At 43.9% G+C, this 11,148-nt stretch overlaps 1 pseudogene; it reads right to left on the bottom strand.

Annotated features, from left to right (window-relative positions):
- Positions 1–642: 642 nt before the first annotated feature.
- On the bottom strand, positions 643–724 carry LOC118730931 (annotated as a pseudogene).
- Between the last annotated feature and the right edge of the window lie 10,424 nt (positions 725–11,148).

Genomic DNA, 11,148 nt, shown 5'->3' with positions numbered 1-11,148 from the left:
CTTACAACTCAAAATCCAGCTGGATTTTGAACAGCTGGGAAATGAACATTGAGCAACAACATATATATCTGCTCATTCCTAATGAATAAAAACAGCTGCTGCTCACAGAAGAATCCGTTGGTGCACAGATGGCTTAAAAGGACCCTAATAAATTTAATAAAGGCCTCTCACCCCAAATATAAATTTTATAACCATTAGGCAGTAATTTGCCAACACCCCCTTCCCACCTAGAATGTAGTGATTCTGACATGAGGTCTATGGGCATTGGCCTGTGAGGTCTTGCCTCATGCACGCAGCCTTGTTAGTGAATGGTCTGTTCCAGCTAAGTTCATTTTCCAAATAACTAAACCACAGGCTCCAAAGTTTTGTGGGTTTTGTTTTGTTTTTTTTTTGTTTTTCTTGATAGATTTTGCATAGGACATTTTCTTAAGGGTACTCCTGACTTCCTCACGAGGGCTCAGTTAGCATCTTATAAACTCTTCTTGATAAAAAGAGCCCTAGAACAAATATTAATTTTTAAAAAGTCTTCACTCAAGTATATGTTTTTATTGATTTTAGAGAGAGGGGAGGAGGTGAGAAAGAGAGAGAAATGTTAATTGGTTGCCTCTATATGTGCCGCGATGGGGGATTGAACCTGTAACATAGGTGTGTGCCCTAACCAGGAACTGAACCAACAAACTTTCAGATACTACACTGGATCTTAGCCAAAAGGCCAAGAAGCGATCCAACAAACTTTCAGATTATGAGATGATGCTCCAGCCAACTGAAGCTCTTGGCTAAGGCATTAAATGTTAATTTCTGAACTGTACTGTAATAATGATAGCTTGTGGCCTATTAAAGTGGTTGAATTACCTTTACACTAAATGGCCCCAGACTACTTGGCTATTTTAGCTCTGTGTAAACTTTAGAATTTTATTTTGTTTTTTTGTTTTCTGTCAAGCTGTCAGCTTTCAATTGGTACTAATCTAAGAGTACTGTTTTTACATTAGTTTTTTTGTCTTTTACTATTGTTGCTTTTTTATTGAGGTGAAATTTACATAACATAAAAGTAATCATTTTAAAGTGAAAAATTCAGTGGCATTGAATACATTCAAAATGCTGTGTAACCATCACCTCTATCTAGTACTAAACCATTTTCATCCCAAAAGGAATCCCATATCCTTTAAGCAATCACGGTATTGGGATTTTGGAAGTAGCTCTTATGCCCTTTTAATTTTTGCTCCAATATGCTGTGAACTTGGGACCTGGGATACCAGGTTTGCTAGGTCTCTATGAAACAGGGGCAGCTAGATTGTGGGCACAGAGCTCAGGGGCTCCCATTGGCAACATTCCAGGGCGTGAGTTTAATTTCACTGACAGGTGATAATGATTTTTGGCTACTAAGGAGCTTCCCATCCCCTCAACTTCTCCCATATTTCACACTTCTGGATAATCGAGGTTGTTTAATATATATGACTTGTGGATGCATTTATTCCTTCATTAAGCAAAACAATGTGCATCCACACATTACCACAGCACAAGCTGCATTTCTCATATTGCTCAGCACAGGCTCCCCATGGGCCATGGAAGTGGGAAGGGGCCTTAGGACACTTCTGGCCCAGTGGCTCTCAATCTGGGCTCAAGGTATCAGACTCTTCCAGGGATAGAATGTGTGTGTGTCTGCGCGCGTGCGTGCGTGCGTGCGTGCGTGCGTGCGTGTGTGTGTGTGTGTGTGTGATGCATGTGTGTGTGAGGATATTTTTCCATTGCTTTTTCAGAGAAAGTAGAAGGGAGGGAGAGAGAGAGACAGAGAAAAAGAGAGAGAGAGGAACACCCAAGTGAGAGAGAAACATCAACTAGGTTGCCTCCCCTGCATGCCCCAGCCACAACCCAGGTACGTGTCCTTGGCTGGGAATCAAACCTGAGACCCTTTGGTGCACAGGCCCCATGCTCCAGCCACTGGCCAGGGCCTGGGGACAGATTTTTAAAAGCAGATGTTTGCCTGAATCCCAGACATAACTGTGAATCCCAGACATAACGCATCAATATCTCCCAGGGCAGGGCTAATGCTCACCACACAATTCTGTTGTGACTGACAATATGTTTGGAAATCATTAGTCTGGCTAGCTTTTTTTTTTTTTTTAATCCTTACCTGAGGATATTTTTTCCATTTATTTTTAGAGAGAGTGGAAGGGATGCAGCTGGGGTGGGGTGGGAAAGCAACATTGATTAGTTGTCTCCCACATGCCTCCCCTTCCCCCGCCTCCCCACCCTTAGCCAGGAACCCAGCCTGCAAGCAAGGTATGTGCCCCTGGACGGGGAATCAAACCTATGACTCTCCGGTCCCCCGGCTGACTCTCTACTGAGCCAAAGCAGCCAGGCCTGGCTAGCTCGTCTTAATCACACATTTTATGTTTAAAGATGAAGTGCCATCATCCCACAGCCCAACTCGCAGCCAGCTCACCTCTGAAGGCCATGGCAGTGGAAACTCCAGGAAAGCGAAGAGCACAGAAGGAGCAGGAGGCGGGTTAGAAACACACAGACCCTTTCATTTCCTTTTCGCTGTGGCTTACATATGTATTCCGTGAAACCTGACCTTCTCTCAAGTCAGCAGACACGAGCTCAGCAGACGGCAGGGGGCGGTCAGGGCTTATCTGGGCCTTTGCACGTGAGGGAAGGAGTGCGAGCCAAGACTTGCGTCTTGGAGAGAGCCGAATGTCTTCTGTGGTCATGCTGCCAGTTCTAAGGCCCCGGTTTCCTGCGTGACCTCTCCACAGCCTGGTGGCTTCTAGAAAAGGATTTATAAGCCGCTCCTCTGCCAGAGCCAGGATGCCCGGAGCCGCCAGCATTAACCACGCCAGGCAGGATCAGCCTGTGCTTCCTGGAGACTATCCACCGCAGATGGCTCTTCCCTTCCCTGAGTCAGTCACTGGCAGTTCACTTCATCACTCAGAAAATATGCTTTGTGAAATCCTCCTCCCTTTCCATACACTTGGCTACGTATCCCACAGAGTATGGTATCAGATGGTTTCCTAAGACTTCTGACTGACACACGTTGGAATAGATATCCGAACTGGCATGGATGTTTCTTCTTGTTCCACCAGCTTCACCATCTGCCATGAGGAAAGGGCAGGGTGTGGCAGTGAGAGAGGCCTGGGCCCAGCCCTGGCTCTGTCACCCATTAGCTGTGCTTTGGGCACAGTAGTTGACTTTCTGCTTCTGTAGACTGCGTTAGCGGGGCACTCTGAGCTCAGGATACGCAACGTTGAGATTAGGCAGTTACTTCCTTTGGCGGTTTTTTGTTTGCTCATCTGTTAAATGGCCTGCAGATAGCGGTTTTGCATGGTCAGCATTTTTCAAAATTGTGAATTCGAATGCCTTTTGTGTAGGACTACATCCTAGTTCTCAGAGTTATTTGTTTATTTATTTTCTTGGCACTTTATTTTTTAATTTATTTTTTCTTAATATATCTTTATTGTTGAAAGTATTACAGATATCCTCTTTATTTCCCTACTGACCCCCTCCTCCTTGCTGCCACCCCCTACACCAGGCCTTCCCAGCACTATTACTGTCAATGGGCTACGTTTATATGTATATAAGTTCTTTGGTTAACCTCTTCCCACCTCACTCCCTTCCTTCTGACATAGCTCAGTCTGTTCTATGCTTCACTGTCTCTGGATCTATTTTGTTCATTAGTTTATTTTGTTCATTAGATTCCACATATGGATGAGATCATGTGATACGTGTCTTTCTCTGACTGGCTTATTTCGCTTAGCATAATACTCTCCAGATTCCTCCATACTTTCTTTAAGGGTAAGAGATCCTTCCTTTTTACAGCTACATAGCATTTTATTGTGTAAATGTACCTCTGCTTTTTATCCACTCATCTACTGAGGGGCACTTGGGCTGTTTTCAGATCTTAGCTATTGTAAATAGGGCTTCTGTGAACATAGGGGTGCATATATCCTTTCTGATTGGTGTTTCAAGCTTCTTAGGATATATTTCTAGAAGAGGCATCACTGGGTCCAAAGGCAGTTTCATTTTTAAGTTTTTGAGGAAACTTCACACCGTTTCCCACAGTGGCTGCACCAGTCTGCATTCCCACCAGCAGTGAGGAGGGTTCCTTTTCCTCCAAGCCATCGTCAGCACTTGCTGTTTGTTGATTTATTGATGGTAGCCATTCCGGCAGCTGTGAGGTGGTACCTTATTGTCATTTTAATTTGTATCTCTATGATGAGATACAATTTATATCTTGGCAATGTGTATGTCCTCCTCAGAGAAGTGTCAATTCAGGTCCTCTGCACATTTTTTTAAATTGGGCTTTTTATCTTCTTTTTTTTTTTGGAAATTAATAAATATTAACTTTTGAAAATTAATCCCTTAATCAGATATATCATTGGCAAATATGTTCTCCCATACAGTGGGTTCCCTTTGCATTTTGATGCTTATTGCTTTTGCTCTGCAGAAGCTTTTTAGTTTGGTCTAGTTCCATTTGTTTAATTTTTCCCTTTGTTTCTCTTGCCCCAGGAGATATATCTGTGAAAATTCTACTATGTGAAATGTCTGATATTTTGCTGTCTACATTTTCTTCTAGGATTTTTATGGTTTCATGACTTACAGTTAAGTCTTTTATCCATTTTGAGTTTATTCTTGTGTATAGAGTAAGTTGGTCTAGGTTCTTTTTTCTTTCTTTCTTTCTTTTTTTTAAAATATATTTTATTGATTTTTTACAGAGAGGAAGAGAGTGGGATAGAGAGAGATCCATCAATCAGCTGCCTCTTGCACACCCCCAACTAGGGACATGCCTGCAACCAAGGTACGTGCTCTTGACTGGAATCGAACCAGGGATCTTTCAGTCCTCAGGCCGACGCTCTATCCACTGAGCCAAACCGGTTTCGGCTCTTTCTTTTTATTTATTTATGTTTTTAAATTTATTTATTTAATTAATTATTTTTTTGCATGGCCTGTTGGATTTTCCCAATGCCATTTATTGAAAAGACTCTCTTTACCATTGTATGCTCTTGCTTCCTTTGTCAAATATTAATTGAGCTTAGGGGTTCTCTGTCCTGTTCCATTGATCTATATGCCTGTTCTTGTGCCAGAACCAGGCAGTTTTGATTATAGTGGCTTTGTAGTATAACTTTATATCTGGTACTGTGATCCCTCCAACTTTGTTCTTCTTTCTCAAGATTGTTGTGGCCATTTGGGGTCTTTTTTGGTTCCATAAAAATTTTTGGAGTGTTTGTTCTATGAAATATTCTATTGGTGTTTTGATAAAGATTGCATTGAATATATAGATTGCTTTGAGTAGACTGGACATTTTAATGATGTTAATTCTACCAATCCTTGAACACTATGTATTCTTCCACTTGTCTATATCTTCTTCTATCTCTTTTTTTTAATGTCCTGTAGTTTTCTGACTTGGTTAAATTTATTACAAGTATCTTAATTTTTTTTTTTCTGCAATGGTAAATGGGATTGCTTTTTAAATTTCTCTTTCTGATAAATTATTATTGATGTGTAAAAATGCCATCAGCCGAAACCGATTTGGCTCAGAGGATAGAGCGTCGGTCTGTGGACTGAAAGGTCCCAGGTTTGATTCCGGTCAGGGGCATGTACATTGGTTGTGGGCACATCCCCAGTGGGGGGTGTGCAGGAGGCAGCTGGTCGATGTTTCTCTCTATCGATGTTTCTAGCTCTCTATTCCTCTCCCTTCCTCTCTATGAAAAGTCAATAAAATATATTTTAAAAAATAAAAATAAAAATGCCATCGATTTTTGGGTGTTAATTTTGTATCCCACTATATTGCAAATTCATTTATTAAGTCTAGTCATTTTTTTGTGGAGTCTATAGGGTTATTTTATGTACAATATCATATCATATGAGAATAATGACAGTTTCACTTCCTCCTTTCCAATTTGGATGTTTTTTTATTTCTTCTTGTCTGATCACTGTGGCTAGTACTTTCAATACTATGTTGAAAGCAGACCTCCCTGTCTTGTTCCTGTTCTTAGGGGAAATGGTTTTAGCTTTTGCCCACTGAGAATGATGTTGACTTGAGGTTTGTCATATATGGCCTTTATTATGGTGAGGTATGATCCCTCTATTCCCACTTTGCTGAGTTTTTAGCAAAAATGGATGTTGGATTTTGTTGAATGCTTTTTCAGTATATATTCATATAATCATGTGATTTTTGTCTTTCAGTTTGTTTGTGTGATATATCACATTTATTGATTTATAAATATTGTACAGCCTTGCATCCCTAGAATAAATCTCACTAGGTCATGGTGTATGATCTTTTTAACATATTGCTGGATCTGATTTGCTCATATTTTGTTGAGTTTAGCATCTATGTAATTCTCTTTCTTTGTAATGTCTTTTCATTTTATTAAATGTATGTGGTGGCATTGGTCATCATGATCACAAAGGCTTCAGGTGCGAGTTTCTGTTACAGGAACTGTATATTGCACCATGTGCCCATCACCCGAAGTCAAATTTCCTGTCTCCTTATATTAGGACCCTCCCCCTTTCCTCTGGCAACCACCACCTGCTCCTCACCCCACAGGCCAATTCCCAGAGACATTATGTCAAAATCCCCACCTCCACTGCGGAGGTGCCTTTGTGTCTGTGTAAGACAGTGACAAGATTGTGTTGTCTCATGTTCGCTTCTGCATCAATAAGAGTAGTGAGAATTGCCCCTGTTGCTCCCTCCCCTCTATGTATAGTGATAATAAAGGGGAGGAGGGCATTAATTGATAATAATTGCCAAACAAAATTCTGCCCTTCCAATTTTCAATCTAATCAGTGTCTCCTGGTGGCCCTCAACCAGGGGACATTGGCAAGGTCTGGGGACATTGTTAAGTGTCATGACTTGGGAGAGGGGTGGCTAGCATGTAGTGGATGGAGACAGGGCTGCTGCCAAACGTCCTGCAGAGGGCAGGCCACCCCACAGATAACTATCTGCTCCCAAATGCCAGTGACTCTGTTTCAGAAACCCTTTCGCCAGTTTTGGTGTTCACGCTCATAAAATATTACTTTATTTCAGACCTCTGATTTTTATCATAATTCAACATTGAACCTTTATAGGCGTCTACATTTTTCTTAACATTTAGCACTGAGTCAGTATTTATTACTTATTTTCACCCCAAAGCTCCAATCATTTTTTTTAATGTATTTTTATTGGCTTCAGAGAGGGAGGTAGAGGGAGAGAGAGATAGAAACATCAATGATGAGACTCATTGATTGGCTGCCTCTTGCAGGCCCCCCACTGGGGATCGAGCATGTGTCCTGACCAGAATCGAACAGTGACCTCCCATTTCACAGGTCGATGCTCAACCAGTGAGCAATGCCGGCTGGGTCCAGGAGCACATCTTTGACTTGACCATTGTGTATTTAGTGATGGACTTGGTAAGTTAGGCTATTTCTAAATTAGATGTGAGAGAGACCCCCCCAATTCATTGCTTGGTTTTGTATAACATTAAATGTTAAACATTAACCATCTCTGTATCTATTCTTCCAAAGGCAGATGCTAATCAAAATCACTGAAAATGTTTCCAACAAACGATTCAGGCGCTCAGGGCACAGTCCTTTATGATCTGTAGCTCTTTATGTGTTCCTTCCCCTCCTAGCTATCCCATTCCACATGAATTCAATGGAGGGCACTGCACACCTGTGTGCCACAGGGACCCACCCCTCCCCTGGGCATCCTACATGGATCAGTTCCTATGAGGTAGAAAAGGTCCTTCTTTCTAAATGATCAAGTCAAAGCCACCCGTTCAGGGACCCAATAGGCGCTCCCCACACACTGGCCTGAACTTAGCAAGTTGTTTCTAACAGCCAGCATAGTAACTTGTTTTCGTCCTGGAGTTTATTGTACCTTTGGGGGTGTTCTCTCCACGAGAAAAACCATTTCCTTAACTCCGGGACGGTCACGGTTTTCTTTCCCACCACACAGTTAAGGAAAGCTTGCCCACAGTGCAGTTATTCTCTCCCCAGGAAGCGTAATTCAGCCTATGGCCGTCTTCCTCTAAATCCACCTGCTAGGATCATTTCTCCCGCTTAGAGGCTGCGCTGAGCTGTCCCGAAGAAAGACCCCCAAAGTGGGGCTCCCCCGGGGTGCAGGTCTGCATCTGCTGGCCTTCTTCTCACTTGCACCCCCCTTTCCCTGTCTCGGGCTTTCGTGCTCTGGCTTCTCTCCTCCAGCAATGACAACCCTTCCTGGCTTCTGCCTGGGGAGGCAGCCCTTTGCCTCTCCCACACCCGCCACTCGCATTAGCCCCTGCAGTTCTCCCCGGGGCCGGCAGGGGACAGCAGAGCGCTCCGGATCGCCTGGGAAAGGTTGGTGGGTGTGAGTCCTGCTGAAGTTACAATTTATGGAGTTACAGTAGTGAAGAAGCCTGTCCTGTCTGTGCCTGGGCCTCAGTGGGCAGTGCGGGCCTGCCCGGGAGCCTCTCCTCACTCCTGCTCTCCTTCCATGCCCGTGGCACATGAAGAAGAGTCAGCAGGACAGAGACTTAGTAAAAAGAGTAAAGGTCCTCCAAGTGGGTGTAGGATGCGAGAAGTGCCTTAAATGCTTGAGGATTGCCACATAGAGTGACATGAAAGCTGGTTAGCGTCGTTCCACATGCTGGATCAGAGACAGGAGTTACAGGGAAGCAGAATTGTGCCCGGAACAATAAACTTTCTCATGGTCTTTATGGAAAGGCCACCTGGAGAGGCTGAGGGGCGTCAACGGCTAGTTTATGAGAAGGGCCTGAGGCTCTTTATTAAAATCTTCCTCCCAAAGATTCCAAACCTGTAGGTCTGGCGTGGGCCCAGGGATGGGCATTTTAGACTCTGCCAGATCTCTGTGGGTCACACTTTGAGAAGCAGTGAAGTCTTGTTACACTCAAGGTGTCCTCCAACCCTGACATTCTAGGTTGTGTGCTGTTGTTTTAATGGAAAAGGCTGGTTGACTAGGGTGGGGCAGAGCGGTACCTAGTAATGAAGGTGCCTTTTTAAGGCTGGCCCTGCCCATGCACGGTCCTGCGGGAGACATCTCCTTAAATCCTATGCCCAGGGGCCTCTCCTATCTCTCCCTGGTCCTGACCCTGCCATCTCCAGCCCTAAATTCAAACTGACTGCTTCTCACCACACGGTGGGATGTGGTGGGGACCTGCTGGAGGAATGGATGGTGTGAGGTGACTTGAATCTTCTTGCAACATTTGGCCACACTTCCCCCTGACCAAGTGGGATGATTGTGAGCAGGGAGGTGGCCAAGGAAGGACAGTAACCCTTTCTGAGAATGTTTCAACCCAGGGGTCAAAACAGGCTACATTTCAAATTACAGGGTAGCCCTCCTAGAGGTCAGTGGGGGAAGGAACACTGGTTGACTATCAGTACCTTGTCCAGAAGGAGCGGGCCTAAGCCATCAGTTGGACATCCTCCAGGGCTCTTGGACTGTGAGAGGGTGAAAACCAGGCTGAGGGATGCCCCCCCCCCACCCCAAGCGCACGAATTTTGTGCACCGAGCCTCTATTGCCATAAGAATAAAAAGCACATTGGAGGAAATGTTAGTCAAATGGAGTTAAAGTTGAATTCAAAATACAAATTGTATTATGCATGTTATGTATAAACCTTAAGTTAGCTTACATAATAAGGACCTGCTGGTAAAATGAGTTCAATCATTCATTGAACAAATAGTGCTTACTTAAAACCAGACACTGTGTAAAAAGATCTACACTAATAAAAGCTGAGGTGGTCCTTGCATCCTTTGTGCACAACATCATCACAAGACGATTGCCACAAGATGGCCACCACAAGATGGCCATGCACACAGCAGAGACAGGGTCCAGCAGCCGCTCCATGCAGTGAGGTCTTGGGGTCCCACGGCTCTGTGCAGTGTGGAGGAGGCCGGTCCCAGCGTCTCCACTATCTCGTGCAGAGAAGGCTGATCGGGCCACCAGGGAAGGGCAGTTGGGGGCGATCAGGCCAGCAGGGGAGCAGTTAGGCATCAATCAGGCTGGCAGGGGAGTGTTAGGGGGCGATCAGGTTGGTAGGCAGACAAGCAGTTAGGGGCCAGTGGTCCTGGATTGTGAGAGGGATGCCCAACTGCCGGTTTAGGCCCAATTTAGGGACATCCCTCAAAAGGTCCCAGATTGGAGAGGGTGCTAGCCGGGCTGAGGGACACCCCTCCCATGCACGAATTTTGTGCACAAGGCCTCTAGTTATTTCATAAAATCAAATGTATCCCATACGAATTTTAATTCAAAAGAGCAATGAGTTAATGAGTGTATGCCTGAGTTTAATTACAAAGTGAGTTAATAAGGATATGCCTGACTCCTTGGTGGAAACCAGAGAAATGAAGGGAGGTGTTAAAGTTGGCCAAAGACCACCGGAGCCGGTTTGGCTCAATGGATAGAGCGTTGGCTTCTGGTCAAGGGCATGTACCTTGGTTGCGGGCATATCCCCAGTAGGGGATGTGCAAGAGGCAGCTGATCGATGACTCTCATTGATGTTTCTAACTCTCTATCTCTCTCCCTTCCTCTCTGTACAAAAGTCAATAAAATATATTTTTTAAAAATAAATAAATAAATAAAGTTGGCCAAAGACCAACTTATGCACCTTCTAAGGAGCCAACCAGAGGACCAATCAACACTGACTCCCACTGTTCACAAGTATCCATTCCCACTCACCTCACCCAGATTGTATAGGAGGTTTTTTATTGTGTGTTATTCAGTGATACAGGCATATAACCATTTTCATTCTTTTTGTTTTACTTGAAGAGCTTTCCATTCTGATGTCACTCTTCTCTTGTTTTTTTGTTTTTTTGTTTGTTTTGTTTTGTTTTGTTTTTCTATATTCATCATCTACTAATCCTGATAGCTTCCTAATTTGGGAGAAAACCTTCAAGGTCCCTCACTTCAACTTCTATAATACCTGAATGAGGAAGTATTTTCAATAGATGCTTTTGTTGCTGGTGAGACCAGACCTCAGTTTTTGTCTTCTTAAAGGAAAGATTTCAATCAAGAGACAAAGTGCAGCATAGCATGCAAAAACTTATTGGCTACAGTAAAAGCATACTCGGGACAGTGAAATAAGGAAGGGCATAGAGACGCAACAGGAGAGCCTAGGCCGGGCTGCTTTGGGTCACTGGGAAGCAGAGAAACGGGCCTTGGAGACAGGTTCAGG

The sequence above is a fragment of the Pipistrellus kuhlii genome, unplaced genomic scaffold, assembly GCF_014108245.1.
Source record: "Pipistrellus kuhlii isolate mPipKuh1 unplaced genomic scaffold, mPipKuh1.p scaffold_m20_p_3, whole genome shotgun sequence".
Classification (NCBI taxonomy): Eukaryota; Metazoa; Chordata; class Mammalia; order Chiroptera; family Vespertilionidae; genus Pipistrellus; species Pipistrellus kuhlii.
The sequence above is the reverse complement of the archived record's forward strand: the minus strand, read 5'-3'. Positions and strand labels throughout refer to the sequence as shown.